The sequence below is a fragment of the Hyla sarda genome, chromosome 7 (assembly GCF_029499605.1).
Source record: "Hyla sarda isolate aHylSar1 chromosome 7, aHylSar1.hap1, whole genome shotgun sequence".
In the NCBI taxonomy this organism is placed as follows: Eukaryota; Metazoa; Chordata; class Amphibia; order Anura; family Hylidae; genus Hyla; species Hyla sarda.
In genome coordinates, this window is record NC_079195.1 from 1,608,867 (window position 1) to 1,617,570 (window position 8,704).

General features: G+C 41.6%; 1 protein-coding gene across 1 annotated transcript in view; it reads left to right on the forward strand.

Moving 5' to 3' along the window:
- The first annotated feature begins 91 nt into the window (after positions 1-91).
- Positions 92-8,704, forward strand: part of LOC130282606 (oocyte zinc finger protein XlCOF8.4-like) — a 58,184-nt gene continuing 49,571 nt past the window's right edge. Inside the window, exon 1 of the mRNA XM_056531009.1 lies at positions 92-163. The gene's annotated coding sequence lies outside the window, so the exon portion shown is untranslated. The remainder of the gene's footprint in view (positions 164-8,704) is intronic.

Sequence of the window (8,704 nt, forward strand, 5' to 3'; positions counted from 1 at the left end):
GATTGGGTGATGGGGACAGAGGTCACATGATGATTTCCAGCCAATCAGCGCAGGTTTGTGTCCTACACGTGGGATAATCCCATATAGTAATCTCCGCTGTCACCTGTGGCTCCTATCAGACCTCGGCTGTCCGGGCATGCTGGGAGTAGTAGTTCGGCAGCAGGTTGGTTAACCCCGCCCTAATGATGACCTCCCTGGATGGAGGATCTCCTGTCACAGACCAGACGCCTCAGTGCACACTCACTTATCATTTCTTCCAGACACACAGCGCCCCCTGTCCTCAGGCTGTGTGCGGTATTACAACCCGGCTCTAACATCAATGAGCTGTAATACCGCACACGGCCTGAGGACTGGGGGCGCTGTTACTGAACTCCTCTGTTTTATAGTCCTGGATGATCCGGCTGTGAATGAGGAGATCACTAGAACCGACTCCTCACAGAACGTCCCAATATGTTGTGTGTGAACACGGTCCTGTATCTGCGGATCCCTCCAGCCTGTCTGTGACTCTGGGATTTATTTTATTTTTACAGCAAAATTGAAGAAGTCTGAAGCATGGGGACTTGGTTAGTAATATATGGGGATCAGTGATTAGTAATATATGGGGATCAGTGATCAGTATTGTATAGTGATCAGTGATTAGTAATATATGGGGATCAGTGATTAGTATTGTATGGTGATCAGTGGTTAGTATTGTATGGTGATCAGTGATTAGTATTGTATGGTGATCAGTGATTAGTATTGTATGGGGGATCAGTGATTAGTATTGTATGGTGATCAGTGATTAGTATTGTATGGTGATCAGTGATTAGTATTGTATGGTGATCAGTGGTTAGTATTGTATGGGGGATCAGTGATTAGTATTGTATGGTGATCAGTGATTAGTATTGTATGGTGATCAGTGGTTAGTATTGTATGGGGATCAGTGGTTAGTATTGTATGGTGATCAGTGGTTAGTATTGTATGGTGATCAGTGGTTAGTATTGTATGGTGATCAGTGATTAGTATTGTATGGTGATCAGTGGTTAGTATTATATGGGGAGCAGTGATTAGTATTGTATGGTGATCAGTGATTAGTATTGTATGGTGATCAGTGGTTAGTATTGTACGGTGATCAGTGGTTAGTATTGTACGGTGATCAGTGGTTAGTATTGTACGGTGATCAGTGGTTAGTATTGTATGGTGATCAGTGGTTAGTATTGTATGGTGATCAGTGGTTAGTATTGTATGGTGATCAGTGATTAGTATTGTATGGTGATCAGTGATTAGTATTGTATGGTGATCAGTGGTTAGTATTGTATGGTGATCAGTGATTAGTATTGTATGGTGATCAGTGATTAGTATTGTATGGTGATCAGTGGTTAGTATTGTATGGTGATCAGTGGTTAGTATTGTATGGTGATCAGTGATTAGTATTGTATGGTGATCAGTGGTTAGTATTGTATGGTGATCAGTGGTTAGTATTGTATGGTGATCAGTGGTTAGTATTGTATGGTGATCAGTGGTTAGTATTGTATGGTGATCAGTGATTAGTATTGTATGGTGATCAGTGATTAGTATTGTATGGAGATCAGTGATTAGTATTGTATGGAGATCAGTGATTAGTATTGTATGGTGATCAGTGATTAGTATTATATGGGGGATCAGTGGTAAGTATTGTATGGTGATCAGTATTGTATGGTGATCAGTGGTTAGTATTGTATGGTGATCAGTGATTAGTATTGTATGGGGATCAGTGGTTAGTATTGTATGGGGATCAGTGGTTAGTATTGTATGGTGATCAGTGGTTAGTATTGTATGGTGATCAGTGATTAGTATTGTATGGTGATCAGTGATTAGTATTGTATGGTGATCAGTGATTAGTATTGTATGGTGATCAGTGGTTAGTATTGTATGGTGATTAGTGATTAGTATTGTATGGGGATCAGTGGTTAGTATTGTATGGGGATCAGTGGTTAGTATTGTATGGTGATCAGTGGTTAGTATTGTATGGTGATCAGTGATTAGTATTGTATGGTGATCAGTGGTTAGTATTGTATGGTGATCAGTGATTTGTATTGTATGGTGATCAGTGGTTAGTATTGTATGGTGATCAGTGATTAGTATTGTATGGTGATCAGTGATTAGTAATATATGGGGATCAGTGATTAGTATTGTATGGTGATCAGTGATTAGTATTTTATGGTGATCAGTGATTAGTATTGTATGGTGATCAGTGGTTAGTATTGTATGGTGATCAGTGATTAGTATTGTATGGTGATCGGTGATCAGTGATTAGTATTGTATGGTGATCGGTGATTAGTATTGTATGGTGATCAGTGGTTAGTATTGTATGGTGATCAGTGATCAGTGATTAGTATTGTATGGTGATCAGTGGTTAGTATTGTATGGTGATCAGTGATTAGTATTGTATGGTGATCAGTGGTTAGTATTGTATGGTGGATCAGTGATTAGTATTGTATGGTGATCAGTGATTAGTATTGTATGGTGATCAGTGATTAGTATTGTATGGTGATTAGTATTGTATGGTGATCAGTGGTCAGTATTGTATGGTGATCAGTGATCAGTATTGTATGGGGATCAGTATTGTATGGTGATCAGTATTGTATGGTGATCAGTGGTTAGTATTGTATGGTGATCAGTGATTAGTATTGTATGGGGATCAGTGGTTAGTATTGTATGGTGATCAGTGATTAGTATTGTATGGTGATCAGTGATTAGTATTGTATGGTGATCAGTGGTTAGTATTGTATGGTGATCAGTGATTAGTATTGTATGGTGATCAGTGATTAGTATTGTATGGTGATCAGTGGTTAGTATTGTATGGTGATCAGTGATTAGTATTGTATGGGGATCAGTGGTTAGTATTGTATGGTGATCAGTGATTAGTATTGTATGGTGATCAGTGATTAGTATTGAATGGTGATCAGTGGTTAGTATTGTATGGTGATCAGTGGTTAGTATTGTATGGTGATCAGTGATTAGTATTGTATGGTGATCAGTGGTTAGTATTGTATGGTGATCAGTGATTAGTATTGTACGGTGATCAGTGGTTAGTATTGTATGGTGATCAGTGGTTAGTATTGTATGGTGATCAGTGATTAGTATTGTATGGTGATCAGTGATTAGTATTGTATGGCGATCAGTGATTAGTATTGTATGGTGATCAGTGATTAGTATTGTATGGTGATCAGTGGTTAGTATTGTATGGTGATCAGTGATTAGTATTGTATGGTGATCAGTGATTAGTATTGTATGGTGATCAGTGATTAGTATTGTATGGTGATCAGTGATTAGTCCTGTATGGTGATCAGTGATTAGTCCTGTATGGTGATCAGTGGTTAGTATTGTATGGTGATCAGTGATTAGTATTGTATGGTGATCAGTGATTAGTATTGTATGGTGATCAGTGGTTAGTATTGTATGGTGATCAGTGATTAGTATTGTATGGTGATCAGTGATTAGTATTGTATGGTGATCGGTGATCAGTGATTAGTATTGTATGGTGATCGGTGATTAGTATTGTATGGTGATCAGTGGTTAGTATTGTATGGTGATCAGTGATCAGTGATTAGTATTGTATGGTGATCAGTGGTTAGTATTGTATGGTGATCAGTGATTAGTATTGTATGGTGATCAGTGGTTAGTATTGTATGGTGGATCAGTGATTAGTATTGTATGGTGATCAGTGATTAGTATTGTATGGTGATCAGTGATTAGTATTGTATGGTGATTAGTGATTAGTATTGTATGGTGATCAGTGATTAGTATTGTATGGTGATCAGTGATTAGTAATATATGGGGATCAGTGATTAGTATTGTATGGTGATCAGTGATTAGTATTTTATGGTGATCAGTGATTAGTATTGTATGGTGATCAGTGGTTAGTATTGTATGGTGATCAGTGATTAGTATTGTATGGTGATCGGTGATCAGTGATTAGTATTGTATGGTGATCGGTGATTAGTATTGTATGGTGATCAGTGGTTAGTATTGTATGGTGATCAGTGATCAGTGATTAGTATTGTATGGTGATCAGTGGTTAGTATTGTATGGTGATCAGTGATTAGTATTGTATGGTGATCAGTGGTTAGTATTGTATGGTGGATCAGTGATTAGTATTGTATGGTGATCAGTGATTAGTATTGTATGGTGATCAGTGGTTAGTATTGTATGGTGATTAGTGATTAGTATTGTATGGTGATCAGTGATTAGTATTGTATGGTGATCCGTGGTTAGTATTGTACGGTGATCAGTGATTAGTATTGTATGGTGATCAGTGGTTAGTATTGTATGGTGATCAGTGATTAGTATTGTATGGTGATTAGTATTGTATGGTGATCAGTGGTTAGTATTGTATAGTGATCAGTGATTAGTATTGTATGGTGATCAGTGATTAGTATTGTATGGTGATCAGTGATTAGTATTGTATGGTGATCCGTGATTAGTATTGTATGGTGATCAGTGATTAGTATTGTATGGTGATCAGTGATTAGTATTGTATGGTGATCAGTGATTAGTATTGTATGGTGATCAGTGATTAGTATTGTATGGTGATCAGTGATTAGTATTGTATGGTGATCAGTGATTAGTATTGTATGGGGATCAGTGGTTAGTATTGTATGGTGATCAGTGATTAGTCCTGTATGGTGATCAGTGATTAGTATTGTATGGGGATCAGTGGTTAGTATTATATGGTGATCAGTGATTAGTATTGTATGGTGATCAGTGATTAGTATTGTATGGTGATCAGTGATTAGTATTGTATGGTGATCAGTGATTAGTCCTGTATGGTGATCAGTGATTAGTATTGTATGGTGATCAGTGGTTAGTATTGTATGGTGATCAGTGATTAGTATTGTACGGTGATCAGTGATTAGTATTGTATGGGGGATCAGTGGTTAGTATTGTATGGTGATCAGTGGTTAGTATTGTATGGTGATCAGTGATTAGTATTGTATGGTGATCAGTGATTAGTATTGTATGGGGGATCAGTGGTTAGTATTGTATGGTGATCAGTGATTAGTATTGTATGGTGATCAGTGATTAGTATTGTATGGGGGATCAGTGATTAGTATTGTATGGTGATCAGTGATTAGTATTGTATGGTGATCAGTGATTAGTATTGTATGGTGATTAGTGATTAGTATTGTATGGTGATCAGTGGTTAGTATTGTATGGTGATTAGTGATTAGTATTGTATGGTGATCAGTGGTTAGCACTGTACGGTGGTTCAGTGCACTATGGAGGAGACCCAGGAGGACCCCACTATGGAGGAGACCCAGGAGGACCCCACTATGGAGGAGACCCAGGAGGACCCCACTATGGAGGAGACCCAGGAGGACCCCACTGTGGAGGAGACCCAGGAGGACCCCACTGTGGAGGAGACCCAGGAGGACCCCACTGTGGAGGAGACCCAGGAGGACCCCACTATGGAGGAGACCCAGGAGGACCCCACTATGGAGGAGACCCAGGAGGACCCCACTATGGAGGAGACCCAGGAGGACCCCGCTACGGAGGAGGAGACCCAGGAGGACCCCGCTACGGAGGAGACCCAGGTGGACCCCACTATGGAGGAGACCCGGGAGGACCCCACTATGGAGGAGACCCGGGAGGACCCCACTATGGAGGAGACCCGGGAGGACCCCACTATGGAGGAGACCCAGGAGGACCCCACTATGGAGGAGACCCGGGAGGACCCCACTATGGAGGAGACCCGGGAGGACCCCACTCTGGAGGAGACCCGGGAGGACCCCACTATGGAGGACACCCAGGAGGACCCCACTGCTGACACAGAGACATAAAACAAGACTACATTTTACCAAAATGAACTTGAGTAACCAAAATCCTTCTGGGAAAACATCTTGTGGACAGATGAGACCAAGATAGATCTTTTTGGTAAAGCAAATCATTCTACTGTTTACCGAAAACGGAATGAGGCCTACAAAGAAAAGAGCACAGTACCTACAGTGACATATGGGGGAGGTCAGTGATGTTTTGGGTTGTTTTGCGGCCTCTGGCACTGGGGGCCTTGAATGTGTACAAGACATCATGAAATCTGAGGATTACCAATGGATTTTGGGTTGCACTGTACAGCCCAGTGTCAGAAAGCTGGGTTTGTGTCCGAGATCTTGGGTCTTCCAGCAGGACAATGACCCCGAACATACGTCAAAAAGCCCCAGAAATGGATGGGAACAAAGCGCTGGAGAGTTCTGAAGTGTCAGCAATGAGTCCAGATCTAAATCCCATTGATCACCTGTGGAGAGATCTTATAATTACTGTTGGGAAAAGGCGCCGTCCAATAAGAGACCTGGAGCAGATTGTAAAGGAAGAGTGGTCCAACATTCCGGCTGAGAGGTGTAAGGAGCTTATTGATGGTTATAGGAAGAGTGGTCCAACATTCCGGCTGAGAGGTGTAAGGAGCTTATTGATGGTTATAGGAAGAGTGGTCCAACATTCCGGCTGAGAGGTGTAAGGAGCTTATTGATGGTTATAGGAAGAGTGGTCCAACATTCCGGCTGAGAGGTGTAAGAAGCTTATTGATGGTTATAGGAAGAGTGGTCCAACATTCCGGCTGAGAGGTGTAAGAAGCTTATTGATGGTTATAGGAAGAGTGGTCCAACATTCCGGCTGAGAGGTGTAAGAAGCTTATTAATGGTTATAGGAAGAGTGGTCCAACATTCCGGCTGAGAGGTGTAAGAAGCTTATTGATGCTTATAGGAAGAGTGGTCCAACATTCCGGCTGAGAGGTGTAAGAAGCTTATTGATGCTTATAGGAAGAGTGGTCCAACATTCCGGCTGAGAGGTGTAAGAAGCTTATTGATGCTTATAGGAAGAGTGGTCCAACATTCCGGCTGAGAGGTGTAAGAAGCTTATTGATGCTTATAGGAAGAGTGGTCCAACATTCCGGCTGAGAGGTGTAAGAAGCTTATTGATGCTTATAGGAAGAGTGGTCCAACATTCCGGCTGAGAGGTGTAAGAAGCTTATTGATGCTTATAGGAAGAGTGGTCCAACATTCCGGCTGAGAGGTGTAAGAAGCTTATTGATGGTTATAGGAAGAGTGGTCCAACATTCCGGCTGAGAGGTGTAAGAAGCTTATTGATGCTTATAGGAAGAGTGGTCCAACATTCCGGCTGAGAGGTGTAAGAAGCTTATTGATGCTTATAGGAAGAGTGGTCCAACATTCCGGCTGAGAGGTGTAAGAAGCTTATTGATGCTTATAGGAAGAGTGGTCCAACATTCCGGCTGAGAGGTGTAAGAAGCTTATTGATGCTTATAGGAAGAGTGGTCCAACATTCCGGCTGAGAGGTGTAAGAAGCTTATTGATGCTTATAGGAAGAGTGGTCCAACATTCCGGCTGAGAGGTGTAAGAAGCTTATTGATGCTTATAGGAAGAGTGGTCCAACATTCCGGCTGAGAGGTGTAAGAAGCTTATTGATGCTTATAGGAAGAGTGGTCCAACATTCCGGCTGAGAGGTGTAAGAAGCTTATTGATGCTTATAGGAAGAGTGGTCCAACATTCCGGCTGAGAGGTGTAAGAAGCTTATTGATGCTTATAGGAAGAGTGGTCCAACATTCCGGCTGAGAGGTGTAAGAAGCTTATTGATGCTTATAGGAAGAGTGGTCCAACATTCCGGCTGAGAGGTGTAAGAAGCTTATTGATGCTTATAGGAAGAGTGGTCCAACATTCCGGCTGAGAGGTGTAAGAAGCTTATTGATGCTTATAGGAAGAGTGGTCCAACATTCCGGCTGAGAGGTGTAAGAAGCTTATTGATGCTTATAGGAAGAGTGGTCCAACATTCCGGCTGAGAGGTGTAAGAAGCTTATTGATGCTTATAGGAAGAGTGGTCCAACATTCCGGCTGAGAGGTGTAAGAAGCTTATTGATGCTTATAGGAAGAGTGGTCCAACATTCCGGCTGAGAGGTGTAAGAAGCTTATTGATGGTTATAGGAAGAGTGGTCCAACATTCCGGCTGAGAGGTGCAAGAAGCTTATTGATGGTTATAGGAAGAGTGGTCCAACATTCCGGCTGAGAGGTGCAAGAAGCTTATTGATGCTTATAGGAAGAGTGGTCCAACATTCCGGCTGAGAGGTGTAAGAAGCTTATTGATGCTTATAGGAAGAGTGGTCCAACATTCCGGCTGAGAGGTGTAAGAAGCTTATTGATGGTTATAGGAAGAGTGGTCCAACATTCCGGCTGAGAGGTGTAAGAAGCTTATTGATGCTTATAGGAAGAGTGGTCCAACATTCCGGCTGAGAGGTGTAAGAAGCTTATTGATGGTTATAGGAAGAGTGGTCCAACATTCCGGCTGAGAGGTGTAAGAAGCTTATTGATGGTTATAGGAAGAGTGGTCCAACATTCCGGCTGAGAGGTGTAAGAAGCTTATTGATGCTTATAGGAAGAGTGGTCCAACATCCCGGCTGAGAGGTGTAAGAAGCTTATTGATGCTTATAGGAAGAGTGGTCCAACATCCCGGCTGAGAGGTGTAAGAAGCTTATTGATGCTTATAGGAAGAGTGGTCCAACATCCCGGCTGAGAGGTGTAAGAAGCTTATTGATGGTTATAGGAAGACACTGATTTCACTTATTTTTTCCAAAGGGTGTGCAACCAAATATTAAGTTAAGGGGCCAATAATTGTGTCCGGACCATTTTTGGAGTTTGGTGACATTATGTCCAATTTGCTTTTTTTTCCTCCTTTTTTGGTT